The sequence below is a fragment of the Arachis ipaensis genome, chromosome B6, assembly GCF_059453495.1.
Source record: "Arachis ipaensis isolate K30076 ecotype BB chromosome B6, ASM5945349v1, whole genome shotgun sequence".
Lineage (NCBI taxonomy): Eukaryota > Viridiplantae > Streptophyta > Magnoliopsida > Fabales > Fabaceae > Arachis > Arachis ipaensis.
Genome location: NC_142441.1, coordinates 86,434,007 through 86,459,374, shown reverse-complemented (window position 1 = coordinate 86,459,374; position 25,368 = coordinate 86,434,007). Strand labels below are relative to the sequence as shown.

The following is a 25,368-nucleotide window of genomic DNA, read 5'->3' as shown; positions in this document are numbered from 1 at the left end:
CCCAATACTCCCCATCTCTGATCTTACCCATTCTCTTTAATTTCTACCATTTACTTTTATGAGCAAATCCCCCATTCCCATTTACAATTCTGCAATTTATTTTCAGTCATTTACTTCCAATCCTTTAATCCTAGCATTTACTTTTCTGTTATTTACATTCCTGCCATTTTATTTTCTGCAACTCTCAACCAAAATTCTGGATTCGCTCAACTAGAACATTCTTCTAATTAAAGTTGCTTGATCAATCAATCCCTGTGGGATTCGACCTCACTCTATTGTGAGTATTTACTTGACGACAAATTCGGTACACTTGCCGAAGGGAGATTTGTTGTGAGACAAGTTTTCCGTGCATCAAGTTTAAGGCGCCGTTGGCGGGGATTGATTGTGCATCAACAATGATTAAATTGGAAGATCACTAGATTGAGCATTTTTATTTTGTGAATTTCATTTTTTGTTTTAGTGATTTACTTTTTGTTTTAGTTAAACTTCTTCCCTTCCCCGTCTACTCTTTTGTTCTTCTTTGTTATTTTTAATTCTGTTTGGTAACCCACTAACTGTTTGATATATTGCATCCCCCACAACTAACAGTAATTCTGACACAAATACTTTCTGCACCTATCTTTTCTTGCTTGCACTTGATGGTTGTATGACAGGAAGAAGAAGCGGGGCTTCAACTTCCTTCGATTCTGAACCTGAGAGGACCTTCCTTAGATTAAGGACGGAGGCAAGAGGAAAGAAAGTGGTTGGTGCTGAGGAAGAAGAGGAATTCTTTGAAACAAACATGGAAGACAACATGGAAAACCATCATGAAGAAGAAGATCACAACCATGGGGGAGGAGGTAGAGCAAATCATACTGGGGAGGATAGAAGAGTTTTGGGCTCTTACATCAAACCAAACCCAGGCAATTGTGGAAGTAGCATCCAAAAGCCAACAATCCATGCCAACAACTTTGAACTTAAACCACAGCTCATCACCCTTGTTCAGAACAACTGTTCGTTTGGAGGAAGTGTTTAAGAAGACCCCAATCAACATTTAACCACCTTCCTGAGAATATGTGACACAGTGAAGTCTAATGGTGTTCATCCTGACGCCTATAGACTGCTCTTATTTCCATTCTCACTCAGGGACAAGGCAGCCAAATGGCTGGAATCTTTCCCAAGGGAAAGCTTGACAACTTGGGAAGACGTGGTGAACAAATTCTTAGCAAGATTTTACCCTCCTCAACAAATCAATAGGCTGAGAGCTGAGGTCTAAACTTTCAGGAAACAAGATGGTGAGACTCTATATGAAGCATGGGAGAGGTTCAAGGACTTAACAAGGAGGTGTCCACCTGACATGTTCAACGAATAGGTGCAGCTGCACATTTTCTATGAAGGGCTTTCTTATGAGTCAAAGAAGGCCGTAGACCATTCATCTGGAGGATCTTTGAACAAGAAAAAGACCATTGAGGAAGCCATAGATGTTATTGAAACAGTAGCAGAGAACGACTACTTCTATGCTTCCGAAAGAGGGAACACAAGAGGAGTAATGGAGCTAAACAATGTAGATGCTCTGTTGGCCCAAAACAAGCTCATTACCCAGCAGCTGGCTGACCTCACCAAGAAGATGGAGATGAACCAAGTAGCAGCAATCTCCACTTCATCAACAATCCAAGAAGGAATGAATGAAGAAGCAGAGGTGAGTCAGGAGCAAGCCAACTACATTGGGAGTTCACCAAGGAAAAACTATGATCCATACTCCAAGACCTACAACCCTGGATGGAGAAACCACTCAAACTTTGGGTGGGGAAGTGAGCAAGATCAAAACCAAGACCAGAGACGTTACAACTCCAACAACAATGCATCTCACCAGCAATTCACACAGAGGACGTCTCAACACCCCCACAACAACACTTCTTCATATGCTTATCAAAACCAAAATAGCACATCTGCTCCGAATCACCCATCAATTGATGACAAGCTCTCTAAGATTGAAGCCTTACTTGAAGGAATATGCCAAGAGATTCAAGAAAATAAGGTGTTTAAAGAGGAAGTGCAAGCCAATATTAAGAACCAGGGAGAGACCATTAGGAAGCTGGAATTCCAGGTGGGATATTTAGCTGAGAAGATTCCTAAACCTACCGATAGCTTCCCAAGTGACACGGAGAAAAACCCCAAGGGAGAAGCAAAGAAAGTAAGATGGGAAGATTGTAAAATGGTCACTACGAGTGATCAAGAGACTGAAGACAAGCAAGGCAAATTTTGCAAACAACCTGAAGACAACTCAACAAAGGAGGAGGATAGAGATCACCAAGAATGAGAAATCTCACAACAAGAGTTGCTGAAGCTCTATGCTCCCTTCCCTCAACTGCTCAATGATGCTGTGGGAAAGAGAATATACTCAAGGTTCCTAGACTTGTTTGCACCTCTTCATGTAAACATACCATTCATCAAGGTAATTTAACAAATGCCTGCATTCATCAAGTATATGAAGGAACTTCTTCCCAGGAAAAGCTCACTCAAAGAAGGCCAGACTATAGTGATGAACAAGGAATGTAGTGCCCTTATTCAACCTGAGTTGCCTACAAAAAGAAGAGACCCAGGGAGTTTTCACATCCCTTGTGCCATAGGTGAAACTATGTTCGATAGAGCACTATGTGATTTGGGGGCCAGCATAAACTTACTGCCTTTATCCCTGGTGAAGAGGCTGCAGATTAATGAGATAATGCCCACAGATGTAATCATCAGACTGGCTGACAAAACTCAAAAGCAAGCAATAGGAGTGGTGGAAAATGTGTTGCTAAAGGTTGGGAAATACTTTCTCCCAACAGACTTTGTCATTCTGGACATGGAAGAGAGCCACACTCACCCAATCATATTGGGAAGACCATTCCTAGCTACGGCCAGAGCACTTATCGATGTAGAGAAAGGGGAGCTAATATTGAGAATCCATGATGAACGACTCAGCTTCAATGTCTTCAAACTCTCACAAGAAACAGATCAAGAGGACAAGGAACTAAGCACAAACGATAAAGAGACACTAAAGGGGGAGACAAGCACTGAAGCACAGCAAGTTCATTCTGAAACCCCCTCTATTGATAAACAAGGAAAACAGCAATTGCCACAGCTCAAGGAAAAGTTGGAAGAACCTAAACCTCTAGAGGCATGTGAAGACAACATCACAACTCCTTGGAAAAAAAAGGTCACCAAGGGGAAGGCAACCTCAAAAAAAACAAAGAAGAAGGTACCAAGGAAATGGAGGAACAAGAAGATCCCTACGAAAGACTTCTCTCCAGGGGATAGAGTTGTCTCAGCTTACTTCCCAGATATTCCCCCTAATCTCCCTACTGTACCATCTCAGTTACCTAAGGTCTTCACTATCAACAGAGTTCTTTCCCTGGAACATGTGGAGATCATTGATCCAACCAATGGATACAAGTCCACAGTAAGAGGGGAGGACTTTAAGCACTACCAACCACCCTGATGAAGGAAAAACGTCAAGCTAGTGACGCTAAAGAAGCGCTTCATGGGAGGCAACCCATGTTTTATATGTTTTTAAAATAATGAATAAATCAATGTTTATGAATTTCAATCCAAACTTGACAAACATTTGGTGAAATCATTATCATGCAGTATATAGTGAAGAGCAAGTTTGGTGTTCAAAGCAAACCAAGATGCATGCTAGTCTTGGGAGCTTTGAACAAAACTTTTCATCACATTGCTTCAAACTAAGTTTGGTGTCACCCCATGGTGCCACCAAAATGCATATAAGGACCCACCAATAGTTAGTTAGTTAGTTGGAATTCATAAATAAACAATCAAATCCTTACTTCCCTTTTATTCTAGCCGTAGAGTTTGATTTTTATGATATTAATTTCCTTATTTTATATCTTTATAGGAAAGGAAAAGAAGCATGAAAAGGGATTGATTGGATAATTAAATGGGGGAGATTTTGCCACTTAATGAAGAGCACTACACACATGTCCCAAGAGGGAACGCATGAGGAAATGCTGCCATGCAACATTGGAGAAAGAAGACCCTTGAAGACCGAACCAATCACTCTCATTAAGTGATGATCCTTGTCTTTCCTTCATACACAACCCCAACCGTCCATCAAGCAACAATCCTTGCAATCCACACCTTCCATCCACTCATGATCTCCCTATATAAGTGAGCTCTGGTGTATGCTCATTCCTCACATTTGAATTCCCACTTCCACACTTCATACTTTCGGCTTGCTCAACCCCTTCATCACACTCTATCATAGCCAACCTATACCTCATCTCTCTGTATCTTCCAACCTCCACTTCAAAACAGTAACTCAATTCATGGCATCATCAAGCTCAAAGAGGCAAAAGAGGAAGGAACCCATGGAGAGTGTTCCTTTCGATGAGAAGAAATTCAAAACTGCCTTTCATGAACGTGAATTCGAACGGATAAGGGCGAGAAAGATATTGCCAGAGTTAACCTTCCAAATCAATGCAGATGAGTCACCACAAATTCTGGAGAAAATTGAACAGAGGGGGTGGCAATTGCTCACAAGTCCAGAGGGGAAGATCAATGGAAACCTCATCAAAGAATTTTATGCGAATGTAGTAAGAGAGGATAAAACCAAGGCCCCAACCTTCAAAAGTTACGTAAGAGGAAAAGAGGTGGACTTCAGCCCAAATGCCATAACAAGAGTTCTTCACCTGAAATCACCTCGTTTTGATGAGGAAAGTTATCATGCAAGGATAAGTAGAAGCCCTGATAATAATGAGCTCTCAGAGATAGTGGCAGACATCTGTGTTATAGCAGCTGACTGGGAGAGGTACACAGATGGGAGACCCAAGTTCATCAAGAGAGGAGACCTGAGCCCTGAAGCCAAGTGGTGGTTTGAACTTGTGAGGAGGTCCATTCTACCAGCTGCAAATAATTCAGAGGTAAACATCAATCGAGCTACTATGGTGCATTGCTTAATACAAGGTGGGGAAATCAACGTGAATGAGCTCATCGCCGAGGGGATTCAAGATTCGGCTGAGAAGGTTGATTCAGGTGCCAGGCTTTGGTACCCCAGCACCATTCTCCGCTTATGCAACAAGGCCAAGGTAGTATTTGAAGACAGCAACCCCGACTGGGTGAACCCAGGGAGGCCAGTTACACTCGAACGATTGGTTTATACTACACCTGCTCAGCAACAAAGAAGGCCACAAATAGGGAAACCAAAAGCAAAAGAAAGAGTTCACCAAGAGGAACATCATCAGGAAGAATACCAGCAAGAAGAGCAGCATGACCCAGACAACTTGAATATGACTTACCTTCTAAAAGCCATTGAAGATTTGGGACAGAGGCATATGGAAGGACAAGAGCAAATACTGAACCTTCAAACCAACTGGCTGAGCCAATAGGAAGCATGGCAAAAACAACAAATGGAGCAGCAGCAGGAACACTACTCCAGGCTCACTCAAGCCATCAACCAAGTGAATGAGAGGCAAGAGCTCCAAGAGAAGCACTTGCAAGAACTCAACCAGCAGCAGATAGCCCAAATGAAAACTTTCAATGAGTTCAGTGTACTCAATGAAGGAAGGCAACTACATAGGGAGGAGTTCTATGTGAACACTCAAGCTAAGTTGAACTACATGACTAGTAACATGCATCAGCTACACTATGCCATCCCTACATATGATGAGGTCTAAAAAGATTTTGTAGAACAAGAAGAGAGGAAGGTAAAACAGCAAAAGGAGACACTCAAGAAGAAGATGGAAGATGGTGGTTTTGGGAAGAAGCTGCTTGGAAAATGCAAAGGAAGTGGGAGCACAAGCACTCAAGAGAGACACAATGAGGACAAGCAAGGATGGGAGCATGGGCATCCACATGAATGAAAGGTGGTGGAGTTCTTTTTAGTCCATCGTTTTCTATGCTTTAAATAAGGAAGATCTTGTATGAAATAGAACCTGCTTCCATGTTATGTTTAAACTTTTTAAATTCCGTCTTTTAAGTTTTCTTTCTGAATAGGTCCATGATTTCTGGTTTAAATGTCACTGCATATTTCCCTTATTTACTTGTAAGCTTGTCCATTTTAAATTAAATGAAGAGAGAATAATTGATTTTAAAAGACCAGAGTGGAGTTCATATTGTGGAAGTGCATTCATGAATCTTTGGGGTAGTCATAAGTTAACTAAGTTGGTTCAACCGCAAGGTTAGGAGGACAACTATCTATCCTGAATACTTGACTTTGGATATACCCATGAGACTAAGTAGATGACAAGATCCTAATAAGAGAAAAGGGAAAGAATAATGGAAGTGAAAAACAAAAGAAAAAGAGTAAGCAATAAGGCTAGGCACCAATGGTTTGGACCTTGAGACAAGTGTCTGTGGTGCTCCTGTGTGAGGGATCTACTTGGATGAATAAGCTCTCAGGGGTGCTTTATCACTTGGTAACTTGGGTTAACTAACCCGGGATTATCAGCTGAAAATCCACTATCAAGAGTAACCCTCACCACAGAGCATTTAGTAACCCAAAGAGGTGCTGGAGACCAAGGTCTCAAGAAAAGAAAATAAAGGAACTATATGCCTGTGGTGTGTATGTATGGGGGAGAGACTTGAGGGAGTAAGTCCTTAGGGGTGCTTCAACACCTACCACCTTGAACCAACTGGTTCGGGAGTGTTGGCTGAAAGCTTATCTTAAAGAGTTGCCCCCTTACAGAGCACTTAGCCTAAATAACACAAATAACCCTTGAAATAACAATAAAAGGATCAATGAATAAAAGTCTCATGGGATATAGACAAAGTAAGTGTTTAGGGACATGATAAAGGTCTGAAAGCCAGTAATGGAATGAACCTAAGTTGCTATGCATGAAACCACCATAAAATCAGTAACATGACTTCCACAAGAATGACTCATTCCTCTGGATATTCCATTCATCATTCTCTTGTTCCAGTACTTGCTTAGGGACAAGCAAGCTTTAAGTTTGGTGTTGTGATGCCAGGGTATCTTGGCCAGTTTCACTGACCTTTTCTTTACTATTTTTAGGTTAGTTTCATGCATTTCCTTAGGAAATAAGCTAGTTTTGGGTAGATATTCACTTACACCTTGATTCAAGCATACATTGTGCATTTCAAATTATTTCATGAGGATTTTGCGTAAATTTAGTGACAAATTGTATGTTGCATTGCCCATGACTTGGACTAGAACTTTGATGCACTCTATTGCTTGATTTCAGGACCAAAGGAAGCAAGGAAAGGGAGGAAACTTGCAAGATTAATGAGAAAAGTGATTGCCAATGACACTCTCAAAGCCATCATTGCCCACGTTAAGAGTCACGTTAACTAAGTTAACGTGAACTCTAACGTGGAAAAGGGAAGTTGAGCCAACGTTAGTGACACTTAACATTGTCACTAACGTTGGCAAACACTCATGAGTGGCCACGTTAGAGCCCACATTAACCTAGTTAACGTGACCTCTAATGTTAAAGGGGGAAGAGAAGCCAACGTTAGTGACATTCAACATTGTCACTAACGTTGGCCTAAGGATGCAACACACCACGTTAACTCCCACGTTAACTTGGTTAACGTGGGAGCTAACGTAAGAAGTGAGAGTTGTCGACAACGTTAGTGACACTCAACATTGTCACTAACGTTGGAAGCAACCACACAACCCCCCAAGGAGCCATGTTAATTTTCACGTTAACTTAGTTAACGTGGAAGCTAACGATGAGGAATGAATGATGAGCCAACGTTAGTGACACTCAACATTGTCACTAACGTTGGGATGGCTAAGAATGGCCACGTTACAAGCCACGTTAACCTAGTTAACGTGGACTTTAACGTGAGATCTAGGGGCACATTGGAACGTTAGTGACAATGTTGAGTGTCACTAACGTTCTTGAAGGTTGGCAAGGCCACGTTAGAAGCCACGTTAACCTAGTTAACGTGGGCTTTAACGTGAAGCAAAAAGGGGCACACTAGAACGTTAGTGACAATGTTGAGTGTCACAAATGTTCTCGAAGGTTGGCAAGGCCACGTTAGAAGCCACGTTAACCTAGTTAACGTGGGATCTAACGTGAGGCAAATGGGTACATTGGAACGTTAGTGAAAATGTTAAGTGTCACTAACGTTCCCGAACTTATACTTTCACTAAATGATTAACACCCCTTACGCCCTGAGCTGAAGTCTCTGCCCACTTAACACTTTATCTCTGAAAGTAAAGCCAAGCCCAAATGAAGAAAAGAACTGCTTCAAACTTAAGATCCAAAGGCCCAAGACTTGAAGAGCAAACTAGAAGCTGAGAAGAGTAGTATATATAGGAGTAGCTTTGAATTGTAAAAGAGAGTTTTGAGGAGGCTGGAAGAGGAGAACTACTCTCTGTATTTTACTTTCTCTGCATTTTCTAGTTTATGATGTATTCTCCATCTTTGTTTTCATTTTCTAGAGCTATGAACAACTAAACCCCTTTCATTGGGTTAGGGAGCTCTGTTGTAATTTGATGGATCAATACTAATTTTCATTATTCTTCTTCTATCTTTTCTCTTGATTTTACTTGAAAGCTTTCGATCTTCATCCAATTGAGTAGTTATCTTGGAAGAGAAGCTATTCAAACTTGGATCTCTTTTGAACCTTGAAAGAGGAATGAAGAGATCAAGCTAGAAATGCTTTCTCATGCTGGACCAAATTGGGTTTGGATGGGTATGTGACTATAACCCTCTCAATACTTGATTTGGGAAATGCATGTGGTATAATCAGTGACCATACTTCATCTCTTCTCATGAGCAATTGACCAAGGAATTGGCTATTGATCAAGATTTGAGAGATTGAATTGCAAGAAATTGTAATTCAATCACTTAAGATTGCCAAGGAGATCAATGAGTGCATTGATTGAGGAAGGGATGAAAATGAACTTGATCCGGAGAATTGCCACATCTCCTAAGCCCAATGAACTCCCCATCTCTGATCTTACCCATTCTCTTTAATTTCTGCCATTTACTTTTATGAGCAAATCCCCCATTCCCATTTACAATTCTGCAATTTATTTTCAGTCATTTACTTCCAATCCTTTAATCCTAGCATTTACTTTTCTGTTATTTACATTCCTGCCATTTTATTTTCTGCAACTCTCAACCAAAATTCTGGATTCTCTCAACTAGAACATTCTTCTAATTAAAGTTGCTTGATCAATCAATCCCTGTGGGATTCGACCTCACTCTATTATGAGTATTTACTTGACGATAAATTTGGTACACTTGCCGAAGGGAGATTTGTTGTGAGACAAGTTTTTCGTGCATCAATCTTACTTGAAGAGGATGCCAAACCTTCAAGACAACAACAAAGGAGGCTGAACCCAGCTATGAACGAAGTGGTTCAGAAAGAGGTGTTGAAATTGTGGCAAGCAGGGGTGATCTACCCCATCTCAGACAGCCCTTGGGTAAGCCCGGTGCAAGTAGTCCCTAAGAAGGGAGGGATCACTGTTGCGGCAAATGAGAAGAATGAATTGATACCCACAAGGATAGTGACCGGATGGCGTATGTGCATTGACTACCGGAAACTTAATGAAGCCACCCGGAATGATCACTTTCCCTTACCTTTCATGGACCAGATGCTTGAAAGATTGGCAGAACATGAGTATTATTTCTTCCTAGATGGGTATTCGAGCTACAATCAAATTGTTGTAGACCCCAAGGATCAGGAAAAAACTTCATTTACTTGTTCATATGGTGTCTTTTCTTATAGGAGAATGCCCTTTGGATTGTGCAATGCACCTGCAACATTCCAAAAGTGCATGCTCTCCATTTTTTCAGACATGATTGAGAAGTTCATAGAAGTATTCATGGACGACTTCTCTGTATTTGGGAACTCATATTCTGATTGCCTATACCATCTTGCTCTTGTGCTAAAAAGGTGTCAAGAAACCAACCTGGTTTTAAACTGGGAGAAGTGCCATTTTATGGTGAGTAAAAGGGTGGTTCTTGGTCACAAGATTTCAAAAGATGGCATAGAAGTGGACAAGGCAAAAGTGTAAGTAATTGAAAAATTACCTCCACCTTGCAATGTCAAAGCAATCAGAAGTTTTTTGGGACACGCTGGGTTCTATGGGAGGTTTATCAAAGACTTTTCAAAGATTGCAACACCCCTTAGCAACCTACTTGTCTCAAATACTACCTTTGTTTTTGATAGAGAGTGCATGGTAGCCTTTGATAAACTTAAAAAGAAACTCTCCTCTGCACCTATTATAGCACCACAAAGCTGGAATCTTCCCTTTGAACTAATGTGTGATACATCTGATTTTGCTGTTGGTGCCGTTCTAGGACAGAAGAAAGACAAGCTAGTACATGTTATTTACTATGCTAGCAAGGTTCTTAATGAGAATCAAAGGAACTACACCACCACGGAGAAAGAAACTTTTAGCCATAGTTTTTGTTTTTGATAAGTTTAGATCATATCTTATTGGCTCAAAAGTAATTGTGTTCACTGATCATGCAGCACTCAAATACTTGCTTACTAAACAAGAATCTAAGCCCAGACTAATAAGGTGGATTCTGCTACTCCAAGAATTTGATATTGAGACTAAAGATAGGAGCGGAGCAGAGAACAAGGTAGCTGACCACCTCTCAAGTATCCCACAAGAAGAAGAAATGCAGCAAGTAGCAGTAAATGAAAGCTTTCCTGATGAACAATTGATGATGATTCGAGTAGCCTCTTGGTTTTCAGACATAGCTAACTTCAAGGCTATTGGGGAGCTACCAACTAACATCAATAAGCACATGAGGAGGAAGCTAATTAAGGATGCCAAACACTACATCTGGGATGACCTCTATTTGTTCAAAAAGTGTGCTGATGGAATCCTAAGAAGATGTATATCCCATGAAGAAGGGCAGGAAGTGTTATGGCAGTGCCATGGATCCGCATATGGAGGTCACTTCAGTGGAGAAAGGACAGCAGCAAAAGTGCTTCAATCCGGATTTTACTGGCCAACAATGTTTAAGGATGCCAAAGAAATGGTGTCAAGGTGTGATGAATGCCAAAGAGCTGGTAATCTAACCAAGAGAAATGAGATGCCACAGCAATTCATACTAGAGCTGGAGCTATTTGATGTATGGGGGATTAATTTCATGGGACTCTTCCCAACCTCCTACTCAAATAGCTACAAATTGGTGGCTGTTGACTATGTCTCAAGGTGGGTAGAAGCCATAGCCACTGCAACAAATGACAACAAAGTTGTGATAAGCTTCTTGAGAAGGAACATCTTCAGCAGATTTGGAGTTCCCAGAACTCTCATTAGTGATGGAGGGACACATTTCTGCAACAAACAACTCGAGACACTCCTTCTCAGATATGGAGTAAAGCACAAAGTGGCAACTCCATACCACCCACAGACCAACGGGCAAGCTGAAATCTCCAACAGATAGCTAAAAAGAATCCTTGAAAAAACTATTGGAAGCTCAAGAAAGGATTGGTCTAAGAAGCTGGATGATGCACTATGGGCCTACAGAACAGCCTATAAGACTCCCATTGGGATGTCTCCATACCAACTGGTATATAGCAAGGCTTGTCACTTACCAGTTGAACTTGAGCATAGAGCATTTTGGGCTCTGAAAATGTTAAACTATGATGAGCAAACTGCTGGAGAAAAGAGATTAATGCAACTCAATGAGCTGGAAGAGTTTAGAAATCAAGCATATGAGAATGCAAAAATCTACAAACAGAACACAAAAAGATGGCATGACTAAAAGATAGCAAAAAGGGAGTTCACTGAAGGACATAAGGTGTTACTCTACAACTCAAGACTCAAGTTCTTCCCTGGGAAACTTAAGTTTCGATGGTCAGGACCTTTCACCATACTCAAGATGTTTCCTTATGGTCATGTGGAGCTCATGGAGGACAAGACTCAGAGAACTTTTACTGTCAATGGCCATAGACTCAAACACTACTTGAGAGGCCCCTTAGAGGAGTAGAGAGTGAGCTACAAGCTCAGCTAAAGATGAAGGAATGTCAAGCTAATAACGATAAAGAAGCGCTAGTTGGGAGGCACCCCAACACTTTATCCTTTTTGATTTAATTGCTTTTCTTAAAAGTAGTTAAAATCTATTGCTTTAGATAGTTTAATTTTCAGTCTCACATTTGTGTTACAGTATCAAATTAGGATTAGTTTACAATTGTAGGTTAGAAAGTTTGATATTAGCTTTGGTAGCTAGATTTTCTTTACACTTTTTTATTTCTTTCTACTCTGGAATTGCAACTTGATGAAGGCATAAATCATGATGAGTGAATGGGCTGAGAACTAGCTAAACTGCTAAGTTTGGTGTGGCCTCTCACCCACTTAATCTAGCCTTACAAATAATTCATAGCCTGATTTTGGAGAGTAAGCCCAGAGATTAAGTTTGGTGTGGCCACCACCAAGGATCATCTAGCAGCCCAAGTCACCCAATTTGAAAGCACTTAATGTTTTGGGTAAGAACATGAACGTGGTTTAATAAGTTCAGAGGAATTGGAATCAAAAGAAAATGAAAAGATTGATGTTACTCCATTCTTGTGAACACATTAGATACACAATGATGGAACCAATTTATTAAGATGGCAAAGAATTAAGTTTGGTGTCCCAAGCGACACCCATCAGTTACAATCCAAATCACTCTTGATGAGAAGGAATGTGAAGGGGTTCTTTTGTCATTACTAATGGGTTCAGCTTCAATTTCAGGAGAGAAGAAGGGGCCCACATGGTAAACAACTCACAAAGCAAGGAAGTCAAAGTGTACTTGCACTTTGGAACTCAACACATACAGAAGACACTGTGAGACAAGAGTTGGCGCCTCTTCCCACGCTAGGCGCCACTCCCCAAGTGGGAAAATATTTAACCCTTTTTATTTCCCACCCTTCAAATCACACCATTCACCCATTATAAAAGCCTCACCTCCCCATCTACTATCCCACTTCAACAACCCCCAATCACACACGAAGCGCATACACCCCTTACCTTCCTTTCTCTTTTCATCTTTTACCATCTCTTTCCCTACTTTCTTTTTTCTCTTGATTGGGACAATCAAGTCCTAAGTTTGGTGTTGGAGTAAAATGTTGTTTTGCTTGCTCTTCCTTGCAACCCACATTTTTTCACAACCTTAAACACACTCTCTCAACCTAATGGCACCACCAAAAAGCTCAGCCTCAAAGAAAAGAAAAACCAAGGAACCAACCTCTGGATCCTCAAGCTCCTTCAATGACTACAAGTTCCTCTCCACATTCAACCAAAATCAATTCTATGGTTGGGTGAGTGAGAGGGAAATCATTCCAGAAGTTGGGTTTCAACTAGGGAGGAATGAGCATATTGAAATCAACATTGAGATCAACAATAGGGGTTGGTCACTTCTATGCAACTCACCAAGAAAAGTGGTAGAAAGCTCGGTGAGGGAATTCTATGTAAACACAGTACCTCAACCAGGGCAGCAATATGGCTACATTAGCTATGTAAGGGGGAAGTCCATTGACTACAACCCCTCTAGCATAGAAAGAATACTAATGGTGAAGAGGACATGCTCCACTCAGAGCTATGAAAAAAGAATGAAGCAGCAAGACCCTGGGTTTAAGGAGATCCTGAGTGAAATTTGTGGGATGAATGTGCGTTGAATAAATGATAAGGATGGGATACAAATCAATTAAGGAGAAGGGATTTGAGCCCCCAAGCTAGAGGATGGCTAGAATTTGTGAGGAGGTCCCTAATCCCACATCCAACACTTCAGAGGTGACCAAGGAGAGAGCTGTGCTCATCTACAGCATCATGAGAGGAGAGAATATCAATGTGGGGGAGATGATTGCTAACAACATCAACAAAGTGCTGAAAAGCACCAGTGACAACACAAGGTTGGCATTCCCCAGCATTATACAGAGGCTATGTGATGAGGCTGGAGTTGAAAAGATCATTGATGAAGTGCTTGTAAAGCAAGACAAGTTCATAACTTCCAAAAAGATGGCCAAGGTGGTGGCTATTCACCCACTCAACAGAGCCAGAGAACGAAGAGCTCATGCTCATAAACCACAACAACAACAACAACAACAACAAGAGGCAGAAGAGCAACCTCAATTCCTGGCACTTCAACCACCACCACAATACCAATATTAGCAATTTCCAGAGGGATTCAACTGGGAATAATTGCAAGGAGATGTACACCAAATGAAGGGAGACCTACACCACTTGAGGGAAGATGTCAATCAACTCAAGGAGACTCAGCAACAATAATGGAGCCAAGTCAACCAAAACATTCAATAACTCTAAGGGAATTGGGAGCATATGAGGAAGGAGCATCAAGAACAATTTGACTGGGGAGAGGTGCGAAGTGCACTAGACAAAATAGTAGAGCAAGGCAAATGGAAACAGAGGAACTTGGCCGAGTTTAGAAATCTCTATGATGCTAGAACCATATCCAGGAAGCAGTATGACATCAATACACAAGTGAAGCTGAATCACTTGTGTAACACCGTAGCTGCTCTAAACCCAGGATACCCAACCTTTATGCAAGGAATGGAAGAGCTAAGTGCAAGACAAGAGGAAATCCTAACCAAACATAAGGAAGATGAAAGGAATTATATGAGGAGGGCAAGATTTTGGAAGCCCAAGGATGCCAAAGCACAAGAAGGTTCCTCAATGCCAGATGAAGGTGGCTCCTCCCCTTCCAAGAAGAATGACAAAGGAAAGGGGCCAATGAACTAAAGATGAAGCTGCTCAAGGTTGTTGAGTCCCATGGTTGACATTTTCTAATTTCTGAAATCTTGCCTTAAGCTTTTGTTTGATTTACTCTTTGAATAAGTAATCATGCTAGGATAGTTTATGTTTTATGCTTAGTTTTAATTCCTGTTTGAAGTCTTTATGAGTTTTTTTTTTTACAAGAAAGAAAATGTCATGTACTTCAAGTCTTCATTTCAACATAAATAAAAGTAGAGCTTGTCTCCATAAGAGTTACTGTGAGTTTTGCAAAAATAAAGAGAGGGACCAAGGCCAAGAGAGATCATCAAACAAACTCAGAAATAAGAAACTAAGTGTAGAACTTTGGATGAACTAAAAACAAAATGAGTCATGGAGAGCAACTAGTCCTAGAAGGTATAACAAGGGAAGGTTAAGGGGTGTTCCTTGAATATCCATAGAACCAAGAGGTAGTAAGCAATAAAGGCCCAAGGCTCTGAGCATCAACTACTGGGATAGAAAAAGAAACATTAAAAAGCTCAAAAAGAATTAAAGATCTTAGTAGATGCTTGTGGTGAAGATGTGTCAAGAAGAGACCTGGGCAAGTAAATTCTTAGGGGTGTCTCAACACCTAGTACCCTAAAACCAACTGGTTTGGAAATGCTAATTGAAAGCCTAATTAAAGGGTTGTCTTGAGACAAAATACTTAGAGTCGTGGTCAAGAAAACAAAACAACCCTTGGTACTTCAAGGTGACAATCAATAGAAAGGACCCCTAAAGCCTATACCTGAAAGAACCCTCAAGTATCCAAGAGCTTTTTATGACATTAAAACATTCATACATGTGTTGAACACTTAGTTTTACTCTTAGTTGTATTGCAATCACTCAAAGCCAAAGCCTCAAGTTATAAAGGGTTTACTCACATTGATTTGCTTGGGACAAGCAAAGCTTAAGTTTGGTGTTGTGATGACTTGCATCATCTATCCTTCTTTCTTGCATAAAGAAGACCATAAAAGAGCATAAATATCATTTGATTAGTACAATTCATGCATTATTTGATGAATATTATGGTACACTTCTTTGAGATGAGTTGTGCTGAATTTCAGGGGAAAAAGGCATCAAAAATGGGTAGAAGACAAACAAGAAGCTGGGCGTGTGAAACTGGCGTGCCACTTGGGAGCAAACGCCACAAAAATGCACTGGCATGGCACGTCAAGAGCTAGGCGTGGCACGCCAGTACTAAATTCCAGAGGGGAGATCCAAGCATGCATGTGGGCGTGGCACGCCAGAGACTGGGCGTGGCATGCTAATACAAAATTCCAGAGAGCAACAATGGAGGAAATGAAAGGGGCGTGGCACGCCAGGTTGGGCATGGCACGCCTAACCCATCAACTACTATGGGCGTGCCACTTGAGCAAAGGGGAGTGGCATGCCAACTCGCCATTCCAAGAAGAACCTCCACTATAGCGTGCCACTTGGTATCGAAGGCGTGGCACGCCAGTTCCAAGAAGTCACTTGGGCGTGCCACTTGAGAACCCAGGCGAGGCATGCCAAGCTTGAAGAGTTCATAAATCCATGGGCGTGCCACTTGAAGTCAAAGGCGTGGCACGCCAACCAATCAACCTCACTTAGGCATGCCACTTGAGCAACCAGGCGTGGCACGCCAATGCATAAAGATAACAAAAGCAAAGACTGGGCGTGCCACTTGGTATCGAAGGCGTGGCACGCCAACCCAAGCATGTCACTATGGCATGCCACTTGAAGGCTGAGGATGGCACGCTAACTACTAGAACCAAGACAAGATCATGGGCGTGGCACGCCAGCCTTTAGGCGTGGCACGCCAGCCTTTAGGCGTGGCACGCCAGCCTTTAGGCGTGGCACGCCAGCCTTTAGGCGTGGCACGCTGGTATAAGTTTCCAGAGAGGATGAAGTAGGCCAATTACATGGGGCGTTCCACTTGGTATCGAAGGTGTGGCACGCCACTCACCATTCTTCACTTAGGCGTGCCACTTGAGCAACCAGGCGTGGCACGCCAGTGTCATTCAGAGAGCAAAGAAGCATTGGGGCATGCCACTTGAGTTCGTGGCGTGGCACGCCAAACAGAGGAACCACTCACTCACAAAAGGGGCATGGCACGCCAGACCCTGGGCGTGCCACGCTAGTGCAACTTTCCAGAGAAGCTTAGCCAAGCATAGAGCAAGGGCGTGGCACGTCAGACCCTGGGCGTGGCACGCTAGTTCAAGTTTCCAGAGGCAAAGAAAAATGGAAAAAGGCAAAGGGCGTGCCACTTGAGTTCGAAGGCGTGGCACGCCAAGGTTGATAGAGAGATGAGCGTGCCACTTGAAGGATTGGGCATGGCACGCCAAACTAGAAATGAAGGGCACGTGACACGCCAGTAAAGCGCCAGCCACACGCCAGTTGGGAAGTCACGCTTATTGAGTGTTTTCTTTTTCCTCCAAAATGTAATTTTTCTTTTTCACTTTTGTAATTCTTTTATTTTACTAGGAGTAGTATAAATACCCCCAAGGAGTACTGAAGAGGGGGTTAAGCAGTCAATTTTAGATCCACTTTTACACTTCACTTTTGAGTACTTTTTGAGCTATGAGTAGCTAACTTCCCTCTCATTGAGAGAGGGAGCTCTATTGTACTTGATGGGTTGATAATAGTGAAATTCTTCTTCTCTTCATCTTCTCTTTGATTTGCTAGAAGGAATTTCGTTCTTAATGCTTAGTGTTCAATTATCTTGGAAAAGAGATTGAATGCAATTGGGTTTCATGGGAACCTTGAAAAGGAAACATGAAACCATGCTTGAAATCTCTTCTCACACTTGAGTAGAACCTGGGTTTTGGTATTTGGATATGTGATATATAATCCTCCATCTACTTGGACCTATAATGGTGTGTGGTATAATCAGGGACCAAGCATATATCTCTTCATGAGCAATTAGATCAAGGAATTGGCTATTGATCAAGATCTAAGAGATTGAGTCACCAAGGGATTGGGGCTTAATCAATCATGATTGTCAAGAGATCAATGAGTTGCATGATTGAAGAGGATATAAGCTAGATTTGATCCAAAGAGACAACATCTCCCAATCTTAATGAATTCCCCTATTCTTATCTAACTATTTCTTTACAGCTTAATTTTACATTCAGCAATTCCCCATTCCTATTTACATTCAAGTCATTTATGATTCTGTACTTTACATTCTGCCATTTCTATTTCTGCACTTTATTGCTTTTCTTTATATTCTAGTCATTTACATTTATGTCATTTACAATTCTTCACTTCACAATCTTATTGATCTGCTTGACTAATTCATCAATTAATTAAAACTGCTCGAATTTGCCAATCTCTGTGGATATGATCCCACTCCACTGTGGGTTATTACTTGACGATAATTTTGGTGCACTTGCCAAAAGAACTAATTCACCAATTTTTGAATGGGGTGTGAATTTTAGTCATCACTTCACCTTCCGTATCCACAAACAGGTCTTAAGAAACTAACGCATCGCATTACTATACCTAAAGATCGCACGTGACATCAAAACAATTCTCGAGTTTACTCAGAAAGATAAAAGACTTTGAAAAAAGAAGGACAAACAACAAGGATAATCTCCACAAGAGTTCTGAAAGAACTGCTGAATCTACAAGTAAACAAGGATGTACAATCGATGAAGAGTATAGGAAAGAAATTCAGTTTAACAACCTCAAAGATGACTCCTGAATCCGAGAAAACTGATAGGAACACAAAAAGGATAAGCAAGGCAATAGTTTGGAACTAAATCAAGCTGAGGTAACAAGTATAAAATCATAGAAGAAGGTTAACTAAAGCTAGTAATGATGCTCTCAAGGTTTAAAATCTATGATTAAGTACACATAATACGTTTGAATATAAAGAATGAAAAACTGAAAGAAGATCACCTCATGTGCTAAAAGAAAGGTATACAACTCACATTTCACAAAAGGCTGACGTAAACATATATCAAAACCGCAATATGGTTAAAAGAAAACTAAATTGCATTTTATCCAAATAGTTTCCAAGTAAAAGACAGAATAGGTGAGGGTTGAAAAATGAAAGTCAATTGGGTTAAGGCTAAAATTTTTTTTTTTTTGAAAATCCTGTAAGACATTTAAGTACTCAATCAGATAAAGGTATACACTGATATTGTGGCAAGATTGTAAGAAAATCAAACACTTGTTCAAGAACTCTCAAAGTTTAAATTCAAACAAGCGTGTATAAAACTTTATAGCAAATATGGAACAAGTTAAAGTCTATTTAGAAAAGGAAACTCCGAGGTAAAAATTTACTTATCAGTCGGTTTTAAAACTTTATCTAAAATAGTGCATGCCAACTTCAAAACAACTTTGTCAATTTAAAGAATAACGATGGATGCAATTTAAGTGAGAAGAATTGATTTAGTTTTCTTAAGAGAATCTGAAACTTGTTTCAAAATTTCACATCAAAACTCTAAGAATACACTTGAAATTTTCATCACATAAGAACATTCAAGAATATTTAAGATGTACTTAAAAAGAAATCAGACCAAACAAGAAAGGATCTTAAATCAAGGGAGTTCAAACAAGATCCACGAAGCATGGGACACCAAACAAGCTTTCCATTGGTCCAAAAGAATGCAACACTCGTCAGGAAAGACAACTCAATCAATAGTGAAGTTTCAAGAAGGAACCTTTGGCTGAAGAAGGACAATTAAGAGAACAAACAACACACTAGATAGAAACAAATTCAAGCTGACTTAAAGGAATATGAAATTCACAAGAGAAGAAAAACTGAGACTACTGGTGATGTTCATAAAAAAAAGATTAGAAAAACAAAATCAAGTATCACAACCATAGAAACAAAAGCTTAAAGAATTAGCCCATACTTAAGAGGAAAGGTATAAGCCCAATATTTTCAAAAGAACAACAAATGCGTAAATAATGTATCATGCTAATTTAAAGTCAATTTGTCAAACAAAAACTAACTGGAATAAAAGTGAAAAGCCTTTTCTTTAAGAATTTAAAAATACCTAAGTACATAATCAAATAGAATTACGTATAGGAACCATAATAAAATTACTTTGAAAAGTCAAATTGTACTTAAAGTAAGTGTAGTTCCATAAACCAGTAAAAGAACATGCGAGCTATTAAAAATAAATAGTTTTTAAATTGCATAAGGAATTTTCAAAGTTTTATAAAGATAGGCGTATATCAAATCAAAAGCGATCTTATAAAAGTTTGAAAATTGTTTATAAATATAGTCAATTAAGAGAAAAACTGAATCACTAGTTCTTTAAAAAAGACTAGGAGTAAGGACATAAAAGGGCACACTACATCAAGACAAGTTCAAAATCATGTCGAAAAATTACATGGTTCAAGAAAAGAGTTCAAACAGAGAAAGACAGATACACCAAGAAATTCAAACCGGCATATGCAATTTAGGATCAAAGAAGAATGCATATGAACAGAAAAATAGGATTCAAAACACTAAACTACTTCCCAAAGAAATGACAACAAGAACATCAAGATAGGTTAAGGAACAATAAGTCACATGACATCCAACAAAATCCAAAGCACATAACTGAGTAACCTCAAGAAATAGTTTCTAACGTTCCCAAAACCCGCGATTTACTTTACTCAAAACTCGCATATCATCTATGATAAACCATCAGTGCTTTCATATACATAATTCACTAGTATTAAGCCGACCAAACTTAATATCAGGAATAACGCAACGCAAGACTAATGGCATTAATCAATAGACCGCCATGTGCATAAAGCTCTAATTCTCGTCATTCAACAAGACCTAATACATGACAAACGCTCAAAGTATGCAATTGAAGCATAGTCGGTCCATTCCTCAGGCTCTACAGGAAAGACCGCTCTGATACCACAAATGTAACACCCTAACTGTCAAAGTGTTACGCTTCCGGCTGCGCCACTCTGATAGCTCGAGTATTACGACGACTCTTCTAATATTTAGTACTAAAATATGAGCTTGTTTAAAAACTTAAAACCGCATAACCCTTCTTAAACACTTTTTCGTTGAAAACATAAACATACATGTACATACAAACCATATACAATACCATATATATATATATATAACACTAATTTACAAACATACATATCATAATTACCTATCCCTCTTACAAATTTAATAAAGATAAAGGCGAGAAAAAATAATAATTAAGATAATACAAAGATACCAAATAAACAGAAAATAACATAACTCTTCTGAAGCTCCGTCATCCATATCCTGAAAGGGAATAACCTGTAGGGGAGTGAGAACGTCGTCCTCGCTTGTTCTCACTATAGGATTACAGAAATTGCTATAACAAGATACGTAAAATAAAAATTATTCTTAGAGTACAGTGATCATTGCTCGTCTTTTGAGTCTTTCCAAAAGCTTTGGGTAAATATTCGAAATCCAGAAAATTCCTTTTTAAAGGCTTGGTAAATTTCTCAAATAGTTTAAAACAAAACCTTTTTCCTCTCATGTAGAATCTGAAAAGTTTTTTCTAAACAGTATGAATGACCAACATGTCCCAAATATAGGTTCAATTAAGTCTATGCTATAAGAATTTGATTTTTCATACTTTTCTATACCACAACCATGAAAGCAGTTACCTACGCAGTATAAATGACCATCCCGTTCCAAGTATAGGTTCATTAAGTCTATGCTGAATCGGTCAGATACTTTATACAATACTAGAACTCAATATACCAATCACGGCCTCAAGCCCATCCAATCCAACACGGTGATGACAAGTCATCTTAGCCTATTTTAACTAGCCTTTTTCTTTTGTTTTTAATTGAATTATGCACTTTCTTGAGCCATAAGCAAGCCAATTGGGTAGATTTTCATGTTTCCTTTGATTTAATCAACCATGTATGAATTCATGCTATTTCATGAGGTTTTATGCTAAAATTGTCACATATTATGAAAGAATGAATATCTCATGATTTTGAGCATAGCTTTGATGTGTTTGGTTGATTAATGATAGGTGAAGAAAGCTTGGAGAAAGGTTGAAGCAAAGAGGAATGGCTAGGAGTGAAGAGAGGAATAAGTGAAATTGAACCTGGAGGCATGAAGTTAGCCCCAACGTTAGCCCCCTAACTTGGAGGCTAACGTTGGGCATGAAGATTACTCCCTGGGCTCCCCACGTTTGAGCCAACGTTAGCCCCCTAACTTGGAGGCTAACGTTGGCACATGAATTCCTCCCTGGCCATCCAACGTTTGCGCCAACGTTAGCCCCCTAACTTGGAGGCTAACGTTGGCACATGAAGACATAAGGGAGAGGGGCCAACGTTTGCGCCAACGTTAGCCCCCTAACTTGGAGGCTAACGTTGGCGCCACACACCACAAGGCATACAAGGGGTATACTTCCAACAAGAATAACTTGAGCTACAGAGCTCCAAATGAGGTGATTCAAGAAGCATTGGAAAGTAGGAATCAAGAGCTTTCCAAGCATATATGGCACTGCATGGTGGAAACTAAAATTGAGGGAGAAAACTGCCCCACAATGTGCATAAACGAACATGGTGGCAACCTGCAGTGAGGCCAACTGACCTCTGCACCTTCAAAGGGGTATAACTCGAGCTGTAGAGCTCCAAATAATGTGCTCCCAACGGCATTGGAAAGTAGACATCCAGGGCTTTCCAACAATGTATAATAGTATGGGGTGGACAATACATTTGAGCCTCCAGAACTGGCGTTTTCGCCAACGTTTGAGGGCTAACGTTACCTCAAACGCTGCACACCAAAGCCAGCGACCATGCCCTCTTCAAATGATCATAACTTGAGTTGTAGATGTCCAATTGAAGTGATTCCAAGTGGGTTAGAAAGCTGACATTCAGAGCTTTCCAACCATATATGATAGTCTATATTGGGCATAAAATTGGCAACATGACAAGAGGACAAAGTTGGCGCCATGAACATGCATAAGGGAGGCCAACGTTAGGGTCAAAGTTAGACCCCTAACGTTGGCACCAACGCTCATACCAGTAAAATGTGTTTGCTGCTATGAAAAGTTGGAGCCAAAGTTAGACCCCTAACTTTGGCTCAAACTTTTGGTCCAACTTTTGCTAACCTCAAAACCGGTTCAATTGGTTCACTTCGGTTCTTCTCCAAACTCCAAGAGCAATCAACCAAGGCCTCTTTCAACCCAATTCCACCAAGAGCAAAGGCCCATGATCATCACTCAAGGGCACAAGAGATAGTTAGAATAGGAATTTCATTTCAATTGTAATTTGTTTTGAATTTCATTTTCATTTTGTAAAGCCTATATAAGGCATCATTTTCATATTTGAGAGAGGCTGGCTCCAGAAGGGAGCACGAGGATTCAAGAGCTCTCTTTAAATTTTCTTTTCTTTGTTTTTGAATCTTGGGTTGAGAATTGAAGAAATTCTGTTTCAATCTCACCTTGAGAATTCTCTCTGTTTACTTGTCAGCATAATTTCAGTGAATTGTGATTTGAATCAAAACTCTCTTTACTGCTTTCTTCTCTATTTTCTTCTGCAATTATTCTCTGTTGGATCAAGGAAGGAATTGAGATCTAGACTTGGTCTCTAGTCTCATCCAACCCCTGAGATCTTCAACCTCTCATTTAGATTTTGCAATTGAGCCAAGTTGCTCTCTGTTTTGATTTTAAAGTGATTTTCCAAATCTGTTGAATCTACTGCTTTCTTTTAATTTCCAGCACCCACTCCCTTTTAATTTCATGCAATTTACATTTCTTGCAATTTAAGATTCTTGCAATTTACATTTCTTGCTCTTTAAGTTTCAATGCAATTTACTTTCTGCACTTTAATTTTCCTTGTCATTTACATTCTGTTGGCTTCAATTGTCACTCAAATCACTCAATGTTAGCTTGACTAAACTAATCACCCACTAAAGTTGCTTGATCCATCAATCCCTGTGGGATCAACCTCACTCCCGTGAGTTTTTATTACTTGATACGACCCGGTACACTTGCCGGTTAGATTTGTGTGTTTTGGGAGAAATTTATTTTTCACCAAAATACTCATCACACGGCCCCTGGCCTAAACAACTCAATCATCAACCAATTCATCATAAACCACCCAATCAAACACAATCACAATTAATGTAGTTTAAACACAATCAATAGCAATTACAACAATTATAGCAGTTAGCAATTAACATAAGTATTCACATAGGCAAACCAATTACAATATGCACACCCAAACAACGTCATATAAATGCAAATGATGAATGTCTGCCCTACTATTTGTGATATCACATTGTCGGTTCAACTACCAACCCGACACATCCCCATGGAGATGTTGCCCTTCGGATTCATGGTGTGGGAACCCCCGAGATATAGTGCTCGGATCACTGTCCAGGATTTTGCGCCTGCAGGCTCTGATGATCGGAAGGGATGCGAGCAGGATCTATTGCCATCGACCTCACATCTAAGCGCAAGCTGGACAAACCACCGCCCTTACGCCGCCGCCGCTACCTCGATAGGCGGGATCCAACCTCGGCCCCTGCCGGGCACATAGCGTCTCAAAATCTCAACATAAATAGTAGTCCAGTGGTTTTTCAGAAAAACATTTTCAACACATCAATCAGGTTCAATATGTTACTTCAAAATTATTCTTGGCCCATTTACTTTTAAATAACAACCGTATTCAATTTACATCTTGCCAAGAATCACTTTTCAAAACGGAGCCACTTTCCACGTCTTTCCAACACTTCCAAACAATCACAAAACCATGCCAAATTCAAAATCTTCTTTCGAAAGACTCAAAATCATTCATTTCTAAACCAGGATTTGGTCATAAAATTTCCTCAGCGGAGTCTCAAGACTTCAAGGGAGAATAACCTGACTCATTTCTTAAATTCATTGAAAACCTCCGAAACCTTAACTTCTTGATTTGAATAAGTAGAATATAATTTAAACCAAAACCAAATCGTGTTTCTAATTATTCTGAACCAGTTTCAAAACTAACTAAACTTAAGTCAAAACCAAATCATTTTTAAACCAAAAATCAATTTCAGTTTCATCCTTAAATCTGTTTCCAAAGGCTCAGAAAGTATTTCAATTTTACTAAGTCAAAGTTTCAGAAAATACTTCAAACTTTTCTTAAAACGTCGTAAAGTGAAATTAGTTAATCAAAATCCAAGTTCCTCTTAAATCCATTAAAACTCCTTCAAATTTGCTTATTTAATCAACTTCTAAAACATAATTATTTTCATCTTCAAATTAACTTTAAAACCTAATTCTTTTCTGAAATGGTTTACATTCAAAATAAGATCATTTTCTTAATAAAAGGGTTCAATCTAATTCTTTTATCGGTAATACAGTTCAACACATAATTCGTTCCTTTTTAAAATACCGTTTCAAATAAAGTCTCAGATTTTATAGAAATTTCGGTAGCACCTCCCCTAAAACATGGACTTTACCACCCTTTCTGGGTTCCAACCAAACAAATCATCAACCTTTCTCAGCAGGTTCAAAACCCAAGTCAGTTTCCAATAAACATAAGTCAGATTTTCAGACTATTAAAATCAGACGTTATTTCACTCAAGCACACAACCATATTCATCCAAGACATAATCAGATAATTCATAAGACTCACATAGTCACCAGAAATACATTTTGCACAGCATATCCATTTATAACAATTTCCAATTTAAAATAAATTAGTTTGTATAAAAAGGCCCCTACCTCGACTCGTCGAAACCATAACCCCAAAATGCATTACGAAACCTTTTCTCT

General features: G+C 39.8%; 1 non-coding gene across 1 annotated transcript; it reads right to left on the bottom strand.

The window, feature by feature from the left end:
- Window positions 1–1,234: 1,234 nt before the first annotated feature.
- On the bottom strand, window positions 1,235–1,338 carry LOC148561641 (small nucleolar RNA R71). Its single transcript, XR_015886641.1, has one exon. It is a non-coding gene; the product is annotated as a small nucleolar RNA R71 (small nucleolar RNA).
- Window positions 1,339–25,368: the final 24,030 nt, after the last annotated feature.